This window comes from Hyperolius riggenbachi, chromosome 2 (genome assembly GCF_040937935.1).
Source record: "Hyperolius riggenbachi isolate aHypRig1 chromosome 2, aHypRig1.pri, whole genome shotgun sequence".
Taxonomy (NCBI): Eukaryota; Metazoa; Chordata; class Amphibia; order Anura; family Hyperoliidae; genus Hyperolius; species Hyperolius riggenbachi.
This window is the reverse complement of record NC_090647.1, coordinates 90920023-90938634: the sequence shown is the minus strand read 5'-3', so window position 1 is coordinate 90938634 and position 18612 is coordinate 90920023. Positions and strand designations below refer to the sequence as shown.

The 18612-nt window shown below is 44.2% G+C and overlaps 1 protein-coding gene and 1 long non-coding RNA gene across 3 annotated transcripts in view; one reads left to right on the top strand and one right to left on the bottom strand.

Moving 5' to 3' along the window:
• RXFP2 (relaxin family peptide receptor 2) overlaps window positions 1-18612 on the bottom strand; it is a 390074-nt gene that overhangs the window by 118689 nt on the left and 252773 nt on the right. Inside the window, exon 1 of one of the 2 annotated variants that reach the window (XM_068265023.1) lies at window positions 16273-16399. The exons of the other annotated variant lie outside the window; for it this stretch is intronic. The gene's annotated coding sequence lies outside the window, so the exon portion shown is untranslated. Of the gene's footprint in view, window positions 1-16272; window positions 16400-18612 lie in introns of those variants that run through there. 2 annotated transcript variants of the gene reach the window in all.
• Window positions 1-18612, top strand: part of LOC137543965 (uncharacterized) — a 67166-nt gene that overhangs the window by 27777 nt on the left and 20777 nt on the right. The window contains exon 2 of the long non-coding RNA XR_011025678.1: window positions 3137-3188. This is a non-coding gene — a long non-coding RNA (uncharacterized lncRNA). The remainder of the gene's footprint in view (window positions 1-3136; window positions 3189-18612) is intronic.

Here is an 18612-nt window from a genome sequence, read left to right as displayed (position 1 = left end):
TCTCCTGCCCCCCAAGTCCTTCTGAAGTGTTGCCCACTTCAGTAGGCATTGCTGTTGTGCTGACTACCTTTGCAGCTCTGGTGGAGCTTCACTCATATGTAGTCAATGATGATATTATTGTCACAGAGATTTCTAGGTTTGAGTCCAAGCCTTCTTTTGAAAGTCCAGTGCTTGTGACCACTGCTCGTGATGATTCTCTGCCCGGTTCTGGTTTTGGTCTTGTCGTGACAGACTCTGAGGTTGGCAGTTCCTCGACGTGTCCTGAGGTTCCCCTTGGGCTAGTGTACCCCGATGCGTTCTGTGACCCAGAAAGTCCAAGTGTGTCTCGGTTGCCACCCTGCTCAGATGCTTCCTCGGTGGAAACCTGTTCTGATGTTGCCTGCCTGCCTGCATGCCCAGAGGTGGTCCCTGAAGGCCCTGTTCTTGATGCTTGTCCTGGTAATTCTGAATCCAGAATTGTCATTGGTTCCATAGGGGTTCTTGATAGTTCTCCATGTGAGCCTGGTGATCGTTCTGCCCTCCTGGGATCTCTGCGGAGCTTCAAAGTGTTCTGGGAGATCCTGGGAGAAATACTTCCTGGTACCTTGGATGAGATCAGCAGTGGGTGTTTTGTGGAAAGGGACACTTCGAATGGGTATTGTGGCAGGTTTGGTATTTTTGGACGGTCCTTGGAAGGTGGTGGGCATGGCTCGGTGGGTGTCGATGGCTTCTTCTCTGGCATTCACAGTACTGATGGGTGTTACGCTGAGACTTGTGGTACTGATGAGCATGTTTCGGTGGCTTCTCCTTCCGATGAGGTCGGTTTCTGGTGGGCTGACTCTGGAATTGGGCCTTGTTGGGCTGTCCTGATCTTCATGAGTCTTCAGTTAGAGTCTTTTGCAAATATCAGGTTAGAGGCTCGTCTGGAATCCGACCCTAGAGGGGGGGGGGGTACTGTGAGGATCCGCTCGGCTGCCTGCGCAGGCAGGCAGCCTTTTGACCACTGTTCAGGTCTGCATTCTGCAGGTCTCTGGAGGAGAGACCCTTTGTCAGTTTGGCAGCTTGCTGCTGAGGAATTTGCATACGTTTGTCATGCAGATTGCCTAGCCACATCCTTTGTAGGCTTGCTCTATATATACCATGTGATATCACAGATCTGGGCTGGTCATAAGGTTTAGTCCTGTGAAACACTCCGGGGGTGTCAGCCTTGCTCATTGTTTGAAGATTAGCTTAGAGTAATTCCTGGGACTGCACTAGGCAGATTCCCTAGTGCAGTTAGGATTGCATATCTGTTTTGTTTGTCTGTTGCGATTGTTCTGTCCCAGCGGTGGTCGACAGGAAGTCGTTCTGATCTTTGTTCTTGGAGTATAGCTGGAGCAGCAGTTGCTACCAGCTATCTCATCTAATCTGTCTTGCCTGGATCGCACTCGCCTTGCGCTAGTGCTGTGGATCCGTCTCTCTCACTTATTCCTGTTTTCGTGTATCTGTCTTGTCTGCTACGAACGCTTGCTGGAGGCTCGGTGAGGTAACCGTTAAGCAAGCGCTCGCGTCCTCTGTTTCATGTTTGTCTGTCATTGGTTAGTTAGGCGTGCTTGTCTCTGTTGTGCTTAACACGCGGAGACCGCGCATAAACGCGTGCACTGTTGCGAATGAGTGCCGTGTTCGCATTTAGTTAGCGTTTGTTATTTTCCTTATCTTCTCATTGTATGATTTTCTGTGCCTTTGCTACTCTTGTGCTCTGCTTTGCTGTAGCCTTGTGTCACCTCTGGCAATCGCGATTGCGTTCCTACTTCATATCTGCTGTTGTGTATGCTCCGTCGCGGGTTGGCGACTAGTTTGGTGCACACACATACAATATGTCCCTTTGCTCAATCTCATTCGCAATCGCTTCTCTTGCGATTGCGTTCTCACTTGGTTTCTTCTGTTGTGTGTCCACCGTCGCAGGTTGGCGGCTAGATTGGTGGACATACATACATTCCTCATCTGTGCTTATTCGGTCTTGTGTCGCTGTTAGCAATTGCCATCTCTGGCGATTACCTTCTCACTTTGTCTTCCTGGTTGTGTGTTCATCGTCGCAGGGTGGCGACTAGTTTGGTGGACACTCATACCCTCTGTCGCTTTGATCTCTCTCTTTCAGGGCTATCTTGCCCTGCGTTTCTTCCCTTCGTACAATTACTGTCTGGCGTGTGTGGCAGGGCAGAGGAGCTGTTCCTCTGCACTCCACAGCTCCACCTGTCGACAGGAATTTCCCTCTACAGGTGCATTGCACCTTTTGCTGGGTTCCCTCAAATTATACGCTTGTGGAGGATTTCCACAGTGTCAGCACATGTCTTGTGCGCTGATCACGGAGAGAATTCCACAATCGTTAAATTAGGACTTACAGTGAGCATAGACTAAGAAACAATAAAATACAATGAACAAGACACATTAGGTGCGTCTGTTGAGTAGATGGGCTGTGCGTTATCTCACTAGCACTTGCTGCTGCATATGCTGTGCAATATATGCATTAGTAGAGATGTCACTGGCACTACTAAGGTAGGAGCAAAGGTAGAAGATGCTTTGTTGTGTTCTCTGCAATTGGAGCCACTACTAGTAGTAAAGAAGGGCTGGGGTAGAGAGAACATTCCACTGCACTTTCTGCATTTTACCAGTGGTAGCAGACTGAATGGGGGGAGTGACTGGGGAGGATGTTCTGGAAACTAGTGGCAGTAGAAAAGTGAGGTGGTACTACCATACTGGAGGTGGGTAGAACACTTGCACTGGGACTAATGGAGAAATAGTGTCTTGGCAGAATAAGCATTGGGGAGTAAAGGTTTCCTTTCTTTACTGTAAAGTCGACCTTTGTAATGTATAAATAATCAGTAGCTTGGTTTGTATTTAATTTGGTTGATAAGTATTCAAGTTTCAAGTATATGTAGTGTTATTTGATATTTTCTTCTATGTTTGAAAAAAAGAATCATTATAGCATCAAAAGAAAACCTCATATACTCCCTTAAAGCAATGTATAGGTTTGCCAGTTTGAGTTGAGTACAAAACCAAGAGACAGTTATATAGTTGATAAAGTACTTCTAAATGCCTTCAGTTGGTTTGAGGCAAAGCATAAAGAGATTTTTTTTGGGTATAAAATGGTTAATGAGTTGTTTTTGTGTGTTTGCAGGCTGAACTTTGATGGATTCCTATGAGTCTAATTCCAGGATGTCGTGGCAGAGGTAAAAATTTGAAGACTCTTCTTTTACCCCATGACAAAGGCAGATTTTCATTGGCTACTATAGAAACAACAAATATAAACAATGATTACTATTTACAAAGGCTTACTTTAGTAGTAGCAAATCATGACTGCTTTAAGAAGAAAAAAACTACAGCTTGATGAAAAAGGGACATCAGTACTTGTTTATTACATAGAATTGACTTTGTGTGTGTAAAAGGAATTTCGCTAAAAATAGTGCTGGTTGCATAAGTCACTCCAGCAAATGTAATCAGTTCATTACAACCAGGAAATGTCACTGAAGTATAAACAGAACCAGGCTGGGACACGGTGGAGCTCTTTGAGAAATGTCCTGTCCTTTGGTTGGTCAAAAGAGTCGATAACAGCTCCAGATAAATTAGTTATTCCTGGCTATCCTTGAACGTTGGAGAATTTTTAAAACATGGCACTTCATTATTGAATGGTTGAAAGGAGTATTTACCTATGCCAAAGGCTAGTAATATTAATAGGCAAGTAGGTAAAATGAGGACAACGTAACGTACTCTGATGCAAATTCAATACACATTATCCATTCCACATGACACCATCTGAGTCAGTTCCATGGCCTGTACATCAAACGTGGCCAAAAATTTTGCAGACCAATTCACAGGAAGTACCACCAAGGCATAAATTGTACTTTCACAGTACTAGCAGAACCTATTTAATAGAGTAGGCATGTTCTCAAAATGTCTATTAAAACAAACCTTAAGCGAAAATAAACTTATGAGATAATAAATAATATAAAACTCTCATTCTGCCACGGTAATGCGGCATTTTAGCACTGGCCATATTTCTTAAGCTAAATAACAGGTAAAAACAAGTTTTTAACCACTTGCCGACCACCTACTACCTATGGGCGTCGACAAAGTGGCACCCCCAGGACAGCGGATCGGCAGCGGTACACGGGGGATTGAACAGCTGGGGATTGCGCGCATAGATGCACATGCATCTGCCGGCATTAGGCTCCGCCCACCTGCAATGTCAACCCGCCGGCCAATTAGAAGCGCCGGCGGGTTGTTAAACCCCGATCTGTCGCATACAAAGTGTATAATACACTTTGTAAAGTATACAAAGTGTATTATACAAGCTGCCTCCTGCTCTGGTGGTCCCAGTGATCGAGGGACAACCAGGGCAGGAGGCAGCCCCCCTAAACACACACACACACACTGATTCTGCCCCCCCTGCCCCCTGATCGCCCACAGCACCCCTCAACCCCCCTCCCCCCTGATCATCCCCTCAGACCACTGTTTGCACCCAATCACCCCCCTAATCACCCATCAATCACCCCTTGTCACTATTTGTCAATGCTATATTCTAGATTAAGTCCTAAACTGCCCCCTGGGGGCTCCTGATCACCCCCCCCACACCCTTAGATCCTCCTCAGACCCCCCCCCCCCAAAGCCCCCTGTGTACTGTATACATCTATTCTCCCCTGTAATCACCCACTGATCACCTGTCACTGCCACCCATTAGATAAGATCCTAACCTGCCCCTTGCAGGCACCTGATCACCCGCCCACACCCTCAGATCGCCCTCAGACCCGCGCTCAGATCACCTCCCAAGTGCATTGTTTACATCTATTTTCCCCTCTAATCACCCACTAATCACCCATCAATCACCCATCAATCACCCATCAATTACCCCCTGTCACTACTACCCATCATACCCATCAGATCAGACCCTCATCTGCCCCTTGCATGCACCCAATTACCCGCCCACACCCTCAGATCGCCCTCAGACCCCCCTGATCTCCTCGCCAGTGCATTGCTTGCATCTATTCTCCCCTCTAATCACACCCATATCACCTAACAATCACCCCGTCACGCCCTGTCACCACCTGTCACTGCTACCTATCAGATCAGACCCTAATCTGCCCCTTGCAGGCACCCAAACACCCGCCCACACCCTCAGATCGCCCTAAGACCCCCCCCTGATCACCTCCCCAGTGCATTATTTACATCTGTTCTCCTCTAATCACCCACTGATCACCCATCAATCACCCCCTGTCACCACCTGTCACTGCTACCCATCAGATCAGACCCTAATCTGCCCCTTGCGGGCACCCAAACACCCACCCACACCCTCAGATCACCCTCAGACCCCCCTGATCACCTCCCCAGTGCATTATTTACATCTGGTCTCCCCTCTAATCACCCTCTGATCACCCATCAATCACCCCCTGTCACCACCTGTTACTGCTACCCATCAGATCAGACCCTAATCTGACTCTTGCGGGTACCCAATTACCCACCCACACCCTCAGATCGCCCTCAGACCCTCCTCCTGATCACCTCCCCAGTGCATTGCTTGAATCTATTCCCCTCTCTAATCACCTCCTGTCACCCCCTAGCATACCTACCCATCAGATCAGGCCCTAATTTGCCCCGTGTGGGCTCCTGATCACTCGGCCAAACCCTCAGATTCCCCTCAAACCCCCTTCCGATCACCTCCCCAGTGCATTGATTGCATCTATTCTCCCCTCTAATCACTCCCTGAGACACCCATCAATCTCCTCCTGTCACCACATGTCACCCCCTAGCACTCCTATACAGGGCCGAGCCTGGGCGGGTGCTGCGGGTGCAACGCACCCAGGCGCCTGCCTCTGAGAGGCGCCGCCCGGCCGCCGCTCTCCCCCTGTGGCCGAAGCTCCCTCCCTCTAGCCGCCGGCGCCACCGCGTCAGATCTCGATCAGGTGGGCGGGCGCTAGGACCTAGCATGCCGCACTGATATGCGGAAGTGACATCATTTCCGCATATAGAGCGGGTGCGTCCGGCGCCCTCTTACTGGTCGGGTCGCCCGCTGATTGAGGTCTGAAGCTGCTGGAAGGTGAGGGGGGAGCGGCGGCGGCAGCGGCTAGAGGAGAGAGGAGAGGAGAGAGGAGAGGAGAGGGGAGGGGAGGGGGGCGCTCCTGTCACTAACTACCTAAACGGGGACCCTATACCCCCTGGCTACAGAGACTGGCCACATATACCCCCTGGCTACATAGACTGGGCAAATATACCCCCTGGCTACATAGACTGGGTACATATACCCCCTGGCTACATAGACTGGACACATATACCCCCTGGCTACATAGACTGGGCACATATACCCCCTGGCTACATAGACTGGGCACATATACCCCCTGGCTACATAGACTGGGCACATATACCCCCTGGCTGCATAGACTGGGCACATATACCCCCTGGCTACATAGACTGGGCACATATACCCCCTGGCTACATAGACTGGGCACATATACCCCCTGGTTACATAGACTGGGCACATATACCCCCTGGCTACATAGACTGGGCACATATACCCCCTAGCTACATAGACTGGACACCTATACCCCCTGGCTACATATACTGGGCACATATACCCCCTGGCTACATATACTGGGCACATATACCCCCTGGCTACGTATACTGGGCACATATACCCCTGCCTACATATGCTGGGGACATATACCCCTGCCTACATATGCTGGGCACATATACCCCTGCCTTCATATGCTGGGACATATATACCTGCCTACATATACTGGGACCATATACCCCTGCCTACATATACTGGGCAGTGGGCACATATATCCCTGGCTATATATTCTGGGGACACTGGCTGTTTGTCATTATGTGCATTTACTGGTGAAAATCCGTCTCTTATTATGTGCATTTGCTGGTGAAAATCTGTCTCTTATTATGTGCATTTGCTGGTGAAAAGCGGTCTCTTGTTATGTGCATTTACTGGTGAAAAGCGGTCTCTTGTTATGTGCATTTACTGGTGAAAAGCGGTCTATTGTTATGTGCATTTACTGGTGAAAAGCGGTCTCTTGTTATGTGCATTTACTGGTGAAAAGCGGTCTCTTGTTATGTGCATTTACTGGTGAAAAGTGGTCTCTTGTTATGTGCATTTACTGGTGAAAAGTGGTCTCTTGTTATGTGCATTTACATGGGGAAAAGCTGTCTCTTGTTATGTGCATTTACATGGGGAAAAGCTGTCTCTTGTTATGTGCATTTACATGGGGAAAGCTGTCTCTTGTTATGTGCATTTACATGGGGAAAAGCTGTCTCTTATGTGCATTTAGTGGAGAAGTTTTGTCAGTAAAAATAATCTTTTGTCAGTAAATTTTTAGGTATTTGTCAGTAAAAAATAACGTGAAAGGTTGGCAACACTGGCACGCTGCGTGGCGCAACGGGAAAGATACAGGCCGCCCACCTTGGGCTTGGCAGGGGGGAGGAGCCAACATCAGCGAGCGAGAGTAGGGTGGCTGCAGGCAGCCATAAATACGCAGTGTGTGACTGCGTCGCACTCGCAGAACCTCTCAGCCTGAGTCAGTCCAGAGACTAGCAGACTCGCAGGAAGCCAAAGCCAGCCAGGAGCAAGCCCATGGAAGAGGGGTAGGAATGGGGTATCACATGCATGCGTAAAGAGGTGGAAGGTGTGGGTGTGATTAGGCAGGACATGGGTGTGGTTATGTGGTTGGGTGCGGTTAATTTAACCACTCCCATAGGCGCCAGAGAAAATCTTGCACCCAGGTGCCAGGCACCCCAGGCTCACCCCTGCTCCTATTCATCAGATCAGGCCCTAATCTGCCCCCTGCGGGCTTCTGATCACCCGGTCAAACCCTCACCAGCCCCACCACAGTGGCAGAATTTTTTTTTCCTGATCGCTGCTGGTCTCTATGACTTAATTGTGGCTGAGACCAACTGTTATGCCACACAATACGCAACCGCCAATCCTAGAAGCTACCATGCCCAGCCTTTTCGGTGGAAACCACTCCAAGTTTCTGAACGTAACATTTTTTGGGGACTTCTCCTTAACATGGGTCTAGTCAAAAAGAATGTAATGCGGTCTTATTGGTCTACTCACCCAATAAATCACATGCCCATGTTCTCTGCTGCCATGTCCAGGTCACGATTTGAGAACATCCTGCGCTTCCTGCACTTCAGTGCCAATACAACCTGTCATCTAAGAGGCCACCCTGCTTATGACCGGTTCCACAAAATTCGGCCCCTCATAGACCACCTGTCATCAAAATTTACAGATGCTTATACCCCGGTACAGTCATTGTGAGGCATTTAGTTTCCAGACTACTTCTCACGGTTTTGGGCCCCTAAAATGCCAGGGCAGTATAGGAACCCCACAAGTGACCCCATTTTAGAAAGAAGACACACCAAAGTATTCCGTTAGGTGTATGATGAGTTCATAGAAGATTTTATTTTTTGTCACAAGTTAGTGGAAAATGACACTTTGTGAAAAAACACAATAAAAATCAATTTCCACTAACTTGTGACAAAAACTAAAATCTTCTATGAACTCACCATACTCCTAACAGAATACCTTGGGGTGTTGTCTTTTTAAAATGGGGTCACTTGTAGGGTTCCTAAACTACCCTGGTAGTTTAGGGGCCCTAAACCATGAGGAGTAGTCTGGAAATCAAATGCCTCAAAATGACCTGTGAAATCCTAAAGGTTCTCATAGGACTTTGGGCCCCTTAGTGCACCTAGGCTGCAAAAAAGTGTCACACATGTGGTATAGCCGTACTCAGGAGAAGTAGTATAATGTGTTTTGGGGTGTCTTTTCACACATGCATATGCTGGGTGGGAGAAATATCTCTGTAAATGGACAATTGTGTGTAAAAAAATAAAAAAAATCTCATTTACAGAGATATTTCTCCCACCCAGCATGGGTATTTGTAAAAATACACAGTGAAACCCCTGCTTTGCTCTTCATATTTTAAAAGTACTGTATATTAGAAATGTTGTATTTCTAAAAGAGGAGGCGGCTAATACTGTGTTTTTTTTTCTTTACAATAATGCCAGGGAAATTCCTGCATGTATTACAAGCCTGCAGCACAATGGCCTGTTCTATAGTATGGTTGCATACATGTGATCATCAGTGATCTTTGGATACACCCAATCATGAATTCAAGTAAATCTGGCCACGGCGGAATCAAACTCCGGATACGCCGGGATCCGGATTTAAATCGGAGCCCTGAATTCGCCTCGGATTTTACCTGTGATTACATGTAGAATCCGTGATCACGGATTTGACTTTAATGTTAATAGCAAAGCCCCAATACATGCTACAATCATCAAAATTGCATGGATTATAAAGGTGATCACTGATCAGTGGCTACAACTTAGAACATTTTTTTTTTCAAAAAGCCCATATAGTTTTTGAGAAAGTAGAATTTAACGTTTCAAATGAAAAAAGTATTCGGGATTAAAAACTACCAAAACCCGCCGACTTTAGCTGTTTATAGCAAAGCCCCCTAACATGATATAAACACCAAATTTGCAGGAAAGGAAGTTTCAAAGGAAAAAGTATACATGTTAATGCGGTAAATACATTAACTGTCATTTACCGCATTTAAATGTATACTACCGTATATACTCGGCTATAAGTCGAGAAATTTAGGACTGACTTAAAGTATAAAAGTGGGGGGGTCGCCTTATACTCGAGTCAGTCCTAAATGTCCCACTTATAGCAGGGTGGGGGGAGAGCATCTCTCTCTCTCTCTCCCCCTCTGATGTAGCTATTATGCTGTAAATTTCCCCCCTTCCCTTCCTCCCCCTCATCTCTGTGCAAATGTGGGCTGCCTCTCTCTCCCCCCCTAAAACTTAAGTGTCGGCTTCTGCTGCGACGGCACCTAACATTAATTACACAGAGGGGGAGAGAGAGGCAGCCCACATTTGCACGGAGATGAGGGGGAGGAAGGGAAGGGGGAACATTTACAGCATGAACGGAGAGCATATAGAGGATTCAGCGCTGGCAATGGACTGTAAGTGTCGCTTCTGCTGCAGCACTCACTGTGCATTAGATCGCACAGAGGGGGAGAGAGAGGATGGAAGCACAAATCGACTTTAGCACTGCGGGAAAGGGGACAGAAAGAGGCACCTTCCCAGCGCATAACATTACAGAGTTGTGCTGGGAGGGAGGGGGGATTTTCAGTGTGTTGCCGGTATTTGTATGCTATTCTGTAGGGTATATTAAAATGTTGGAACACCAGTGAATTAGTACTGTGGGTAGGGAATGGGATAGAGAGACGCTGGCTGCTGGGGCTCTAGGAAGGGTGTATTGTGTAAATCAGACCTAATCTCAGATGTTTCTCTCTGCTCTAAAAGCTATGCAATAGCATAATAACCTTTAAAAGATTTGTATCAGCTGTAGTGTGTCTACTTCCTGCTTTCATGGAAGCAGGCATATTGTTAACATCCTGTGCTTTCAAATGAGCTTATCTGCCTTCTCAGGTGACACAGGGGAGAGATCAAATTACAACTTGTTATTAGACACAGATGAGGGGGAATTAGACAGGCTAAACTCTCTTAAAGAGACTCCGTAACAAAAATTGCATCCTGTTTTTTATCATCCTACAAGTTCCAAAAGCTATTCTAATGTGTTCTGGCTTACTGCAGCACGTTCTACTATCACCATCTCTGTAATAAATCAACTTATCTCTCTCTTGTCAGACTTGTCAGCCTGTGTCTGGAAGGCTGCCAAGTTCTTCAGTGTTGTGGTTCTGTGATGCATCTCCCCCCTCCAGGCCCCTCTCTGCACACTGCCTGTGTATTATTTAGATTAGGGCAGCTTCTCTCTTCTCTCTTATCTTTTACAAGCTGGATAAATCCTCCTCTGAGCTGGCTGGGCTTTCACATACTGAGGAATTACATACAGGCAGAGCTGTCTGCACTCTGCAGGAAGAAACAGCCTGACACTTCAGTGGAAGATAGCTGCAGGGGGAAACAAACACACAAATTATCTCTTGAGATTCAAAAGGAAGGCTGTATACAGCCTGCTTGTGTATGAATGTATTTTCTATGTGTGGACATACTGTACATCAACCTACTTCCTGTTTTGGTGGCCATTTTGTTTGTTTATAAACAAACTTTTTAAAACTGTTTTTAACCACTTTTAATGCGACGGGGAGCTGCGAAATTGTGACAGAGGGTAATAGGAGATGTCCCCTAACGCACTGGTATGTTTACTTTTGTGCGATTTTAACAATACAGATTCTCTTTAATACATACATGGTGCATTTCTCTATGTTTTCATTATGCCCTGTGCAAGGCTTCAAGTCTACTATGCAGCCATTAACTTTGCTAGATAGACTTATACTTAAGTAATTAAATAATTCCAGCTTAAGAGGGTCAAATATTGGGGTCGACTTATACACGAGGTCGACTTGTATCCGAGTATATTCAGTATTTTCCTTTGAAACTTTAAAATCGATTTTCTCAAAAAATATAAGGTCTTTTTGAATTTTTTTCCCCTTGTTCCCATTGTTCTACTTAACATATCCTACAAATGTGGTATTTATACCATGTAAGGGGGCTTTGCTATTAACCGCGGCTGTGATCACAGCTAAATCCCTGGTCACGAGCCGGATTTGGACCACGATCACCAGTGCATTCGGCAACTGAATCCGTGATCGAGATGTGATCACAAATATGGAATCCGACCTTGTGATCAGGAAAAACAGCTTGTGATCACGGGTCACCCGTGATCACGAGGTCTTGGAGAGCAACACTGGTGATCATAACTGGTGTAGACTGGAGACATGATCTCAAATTGGATTATTTAGTGTTGTGGACAGAGTAAATACGATCTTTTCCTTAAGTCTGAATAATCTTATTAAAAAAATGATCGTTCACTAAAAATTGTACCGCTAATGGGCACCTTTAGATACTTTTATCTACAGGGATTAAAACAGGATAGTGTGGGGCCTCCTACTTAGAAGCTCAGATCAGAACGTCACGTAAGTTGGGAGAATAATTTGACAAAAATCTCTTTGCTTATTCACCTGGGAGGGCAAGTGACATTATCCCCCTTCCCCCCAACAATGCTGATTCGCGTTTCTGGGGCATCAAGGGTAGTAAAGAGCACGTTGCCCATCACGACGGGCCACAGATTCAGCACCATCCCCCGAAGGTAGGCCCTAGGAGCAGCCCACATGACACCAGCAATTCATGCTCAATACAAAGCCTGGATACAGGAGAGAAGCACAATAATGTGGAATTTACAGTCCTGTATATGTGTCAGGCAATTTGTGTTTTTGTTGGAGCCAGCCCTCCTGATCTGTCCTTATAAGCATCAGCAGCACTCACCTTTTCCCAGGACACACAGCTTATCCTATCATAGCTCTGTGGAGCCTGACAGAGTTCTCCGTCTTCAACAAATAGACTCTTACCCACATTATCAGCAGAATCACTTTCTTGTAAGCGAGAGCCAATATCTGCAAACCCAAAGCTCTGTGCATACTGCTTGTGTTTCAGCATGGCATGCAGTATATACATTTTGTATAGGAAAACTACCAATGTTTCCCCTCCAAAATAAGACATCCTCTGAAAATAAGCCCTAGCACATATTTTGGAGCAAAAATGAATATAAGACAGTGTCTTATTTTCGGGGAAACACTTTAATTGTATCATTGCATCAGATAAGGAACTGTGCCTCTGCTCTCTCAACCATTTGCATGTGAGAAAACCCTCTCATGCAAATTATTAATCATGCAAAAAGGTAATATTTATTAATTAACATTAAAATTAACATGGGTGTAAATCGCGGCGCTTGCGTTGTTCCTCGCTCAAGCGGTGTCCATTCAAGTGAATGGACAGCACTTGTTTAAACTGTAGCACTGGCTTTTTCTGCCATTCGCGTAAATGTTGCACCTGATCCTGTCATATTGTCCTGGATGCTACATGTAGCTTCCAGGATCTGCAATGTTCTGCGCTTTGTGTAATTTACACTTCATTTTGTGCTGACTTTGGCGGTGAATAGCAAAGTCCCCATACATGCTATTGCTACCAAAATTGCTGCATATGTTAAGAGTAGTGGGTACAAGTCAATTTTTTTTTTTGCAAAAAGACCTTGTAGTTTTTTGAGAAAATCGAATTTAAAAATACAAAGAAAAGTGTTTTTTTTACTTCAGGACCGTAGGCTTACACCTTCTAGTGACCAGGTTATTTTTGCAATTATGTGCTCTGCAGCTTTAATGGCTCGCTGTAGAGCCATACCATGCAGCACACAAATGAATCCCCCTCCCCCTTTTCTGCCCACCAACAGAAAGCTTTCTGTTGGTGGGCTCTGATCCCTCGTGCCCTGTTTATTTATTTTTTTCATTATTTATATTTTTGGGAATACATTTCCCTATTTTTGTATTTATTTATTCCCCCCCCCCCTCTCCCTTTGGCAGCCAATGACAGTGCTCGGCTGTCATAGGCATCGGCCTATGAGAGCCGATTGCCCATGAGCCTCCCCAGGGGACAGCTGAGTGACATGACTGTCCCCAGTACAGCACTGCCGTAGATCGCAGCGCTGTACAATGTAAATAGACGGCGGTTTCATTGTCTAAACGTCTCCTAGCGATCTCCTGCAATACCCCGCCACAGGACTTGACGCCATTCGGCCTTCAGTGGTCCTGGGGCTGCCACCCTCCAAACGCCGGAGTTAGGCAGTTAGGTGGTCGAGAGGGAGTTAAACTGTCATTTTTCTGAACTTAAAAAACATTTTTCTTTGCATTTTTAAATTCAGTTTTCTCAAAAATAATTTTTTGACTTGTACCCACTCTTCTCCTTAACATATGTAGCAATTTTTGTAGCAATATATGGGGGCTTTGCTATTCAACGCCAAATCGGCACAAAATTATGCGTACATTATACGTATATTCATGTGTAAGTACAAATGCTTATACAAAATCAATTGAAATAACAATTAGTAAGTATGTAATTGATTAATTGTGAAAATTTGTGAAAATGTACGCAAAATTTAGCATAATCGGAATTAGCTGATTACGATCATCACTACTAATGACACCAAAATGATCTATACCTTTTTTTCACCACAAATTATGCTTTTATGGGGTGATATTTGTATTCAATAATTATATTTTATTCTAATAATTTTAAGGGGAAAACCAGGGGAAAAATACACTATTACTCCAATTCCATCTTCTTTAGTTTTAAAATAAACAATGCTTTATTTGCCCATTTGTCTTGGATATTAAAATGTATATCCCTAGTACACTATATTATTTTGAACTAAAGGTGTATTTTTTTCAGTTTTTTGTTTTTTGTACTTGATGAATAATTACAGGCCTTTATTTGCAAAAAATAACAGTAATATATCCTCATGACATGATTATTAATAAGCTAAATCCCTAAGGTAACTATTTATGTATTTTATTTTTTTTTAAACGGTCACTTTTTAATTTTTTTTAAAAGTGTTTTATTTCGATAACAATAGAGGGCAGGGGAGGGAGAAGGAGAGATTCATTTATTTTTATTTAATTTAAAATGGTGTAAAGTAGTAGTGTAAAATGTGTACTTGTAGGCCTCTTTTATAGTGCGCCGTTAACCTATTTTGGTTTCTGGACGTAGAAACTACGTCCAGAAACCATGCGCGCAACCGCGCGCTCCCGCGGCCGATCGCGCGCGTGCACGCGCACTCCCGGCTGCGGATTCGGTAGCCACGGAATCAATGTATCGGGCTATGGTGCCCGATCACTGATTCCTCTCCCCTGCTGAAAAAGCGACAGCTTCACTCGGAAGCTGTGCTTTCTCTGGCTGTTGCCTCCCCACTGCGTCACTCTAAGTGTGTGTTACGCTTAGAGTGACGTCATGTAAACAAACTCATGGCCGCCATCTTGTGGTCAAAAAGTTAACTACAACTAAAAGTAAAAAAAATTGAAAACAACACACAATTACATTATAAAACTATAGATTACATCCCACCCTCCCAAAAATACCCAAGTAAAATGTTTTAATATAAAAAAAAACCCATTACAATAAAAAAAAAACATGTAAATATTTACCTAAGGGTCTAAACTTTTTAAATATCAATGTAAAGATGAAATATTTCTATATTTTTTTTATTTTAAACGTGTAAATAGTGATAGATGCAAAACGTAAAAAATTCACCTTTATTTCCAAATAAAATATTGTCGCCATACATTGTGATAGGGACATAATTTTAACGGTGTAATGACCGGGACATATGGGCAAATACAATACGTGAGTTTTAATTATGGAGGCATGTATTATTTTAAAACTATAATGGCTGAAAACTGAGAAATAATGATTTTTTCCGTTTTTTTCTTATTCTTCCTGTTAAAATGCATTTACAGTAAAGTGGCTCTTAGCAAAATGTACCCCCCAAAGAAAGCCTAATTGGTGGCGGAAAAAACAAGATATAGATCAGTTCATTGTGATAAGTAGTGATAAAGTTATAGGCTAATGAATGGGAGGTGAACATTTCTCAAGTGAAAACGACGGAACGCGAATGGGTTAAAGTTGCACGTTATAAACATTTTTAACACAGAGTAACGCACAGCAATGCAAAGTCTGTGCGACATTCACAGTGCACACGTTGCGTTTGTGTGTAACGTGTAGCGTTATTAGAAAGTGCTGCATGCTGTACGTTTAGCAATGAATTTGCTGAGTTACTTGTGTTGCACATGCTCAGGAATTTTTTTTCTTTTTTAAAATGTTTCGCATGCGCCTTTTTTGTTCCATAGTAAATACATTTTTAACATGCGACTTTAATGTCGGACTGTGAAAGTGTATATGCGTTGCATTAAGGCTGCGTTGTGCGACCTTAACGTCGCATCAAATGGAATGTCCTACTGTGAAAGTAGCCTTAATGTATCTTTTTTTTACCACTAGACATCCCCAACAGAGTTCAAACCACACTGACAGTGTTTGTTACAGGAATGATCATTGGCTTCTCCTTGAGCTATGGTCATTCCCTTACAGGCAGTTTGATTGGCTCAGAGAACACTTGTTCCCTTTCACCCATCACAGATGTGTTAGTCCCAACGGGTATGCGCTGTGGGAGATTGCACATGCATGAACGGCGGCGGGGAGTGAATCGCTAAAATGTCCTGTTGCCATTAACAGTGGTACACAGGATGTTTTAATGTGACCCATTGCCGCTAACAGGTTAAAGGGGCACAGTGGCGAACAATTTTAAAATGTAAAATATGTGCAAACATAGGCAAATAAGAAGTAAGTTTTTTCTAGAGTAAAATGAACCATAAATTACTTTTCTCCTATGTTGCTGTCACTTACAGATGGTAGTAGAAATCTGACAGAAGCGACAGGTTTTGGACTAGTCCATCTCTTCATAGGGGATTCTCAGCAAGGCTTTCATTCTTTATAAAGATATTCCCTAAAAAACAATGATGCTGGCCGGCTTTCCTGCTCACTACACAGTTTTTTTGGCAGTTGGACAGAGCAACTGCCATTAACTAAGTGCTTTTGAAAATAAATAAATCCCTGAGAATCCCCCATAAAGAGATGGACTAGTCCAAAACCTGTCGCGTCTGTCAGATTTCTACTACCTACTGTAAGTAACAGCAACATAGGAGAAAATTAATGTATGGCTCATTTTACTCTGGAAAAAAATGTACTACTTATTTGTATATGTTTGCACATATTTAAATTTTTTTTTATTTTTTTTGCCATAGTGCCCCTTTAAACTATTTGTCATTTCTTTTTGTGGGGAAATGACATTGGTGCGAAGTAGCTCGTTTGTGTGCGCCGACTTCTATCTAGTGTGAGCACTGACCTTCAGGACATTGGAATATACCTCTGCTGATAAGCCTACAAGGAGGCTCTACAACAGTCAACCAGTGGGCTGGGCATTTGTACAGACACTCCTTAGAGTAATATAAATATGTTTATGAACAATGGACTATTCAGAATAAACACAGACAGTTTTTAGTTCCTATTTAGCCTGCTCAGAAGAATAAATCATCTGCAGTTCCGTTGAAAGGGAAGAACAAATGTAACATCAGTATTCAGGACTCTCCTTAGTGTGATAGGAATAGCATCCCGCTAATCAGATCTGTTAAAACCAAGCAACACTATGGAGAACATTGGGTCAGGGTATCCTAGACAGGGTAATAAACAGAATAATTTCAGCCAGCCTGTGTTAATATACCACCCGTAATAGACAGTGCGCTGGCTAACAAATGAAGGCACACTCTGTTACAGCTTGGCACCTTGAAGTAGGCTAATAATTTTGGACTCAATGTAAGCATGTGAGTGATCACGCATTTGCCCGTAATATAAATTATGAGTTAAATGTTGAATTATGAAGGGAACGGTTCAGTGTTCTCTGTAAAGAGCAATGGAAAGGGTTTCAGCAACTGATTTAGATAACAGATAATAAATCATTGTTTAAAGAAAGAAAGAAGGAAAAAAAAAATCTAGTTTTGTTTTTCATCCAATTACTAGTACACCAGTATTAGTGCAGACAGTTCGGCACATGTTGGCGTGAGCAGAAAGCTGTCAGCAGTGAGTGTCCAGTGGAGCCAGATGCAGACAAGGAGAAGATGAACCTTCGAGTTTTGCTTTAACCTCACTAGCAGTATGATTACTTCTGGATTTTAAGGTTTAAAAGCGGTGATAGATCTGCGGCAGCCCTGCATATAACTCTCCTCAAGGGCCGGATTTACCATAAGGCACAGCAGGCACATGTCTACAGGCGCCTGATGGTGGAAAGGCTGCTCCTCCCTCTCTTCCTCCTTCCCTATGCTGAGTCCTGAGCAGAGTGTAAATGAGAGGTTGCTTATCTAGCTCTTGACATTCCAATGACCAGATCTCCCTTCAGTCAGGGGCACCTCCAGCTACTTAATACTTGGAAGCACCTCTAACTACTTACTACTGAGGTTCCTCTAGCTACCTAATACTAAGGGGCACCTCTAGCTACTTAATACTAAGGGTATCTTTGGCTACCTAATGCTAAGGGACACCTGTAGCTACCTATGATGGGCTAAGGAAGTAAGGGGGAAGTGACAGCTGGGCCAGGCAGTATACTTGGGGTGTGGTTTGGCAGGGTTTTTAGGTTCATGGAGGGCAAAGTCTAGAGTGCCAAGACATCTGTGCCATTGGGCTCCTGTTATGTAAATCCGGGATCGCTCTCCTCCCTCCAGCACTGCAAATCTCCCTCTGTTTACCCCTATAGTGAGATCGCCGTCTGACGTCATGTACCAAATGATGGTCTCATCAGAGGGATCGAGAACCTCCAAGGACTGGAAGAAGAATGGCTGCTAGTGTCTGGATCCTAGGGTAGGTGAGTTACAAACACTCGCTCTGCATACGCCTGCCTGTGGCTACCACGAGTCAGGCTTGGGGTTACCGATCTGAGCTGCGAATTTCCATCCCAAGCTTGACTGGGGGTTATCCTAAGGAGGTTAATCCTAATATTAATTACCCAATAATGCCTAAGGTTGCCCATACATTACTCAATTTCCAGTATTGATAATTGGCTGATTAGATGAAAAGGTGAAAACTAATGGTTTTTGAGGTGATACAAACTCTATGTTAATTTTATGCAGCTTGGGCTTGCTTGCACTTTACTTGTCAGTATAATAATAAAATGCTATCTGTATCACATCTTTCATC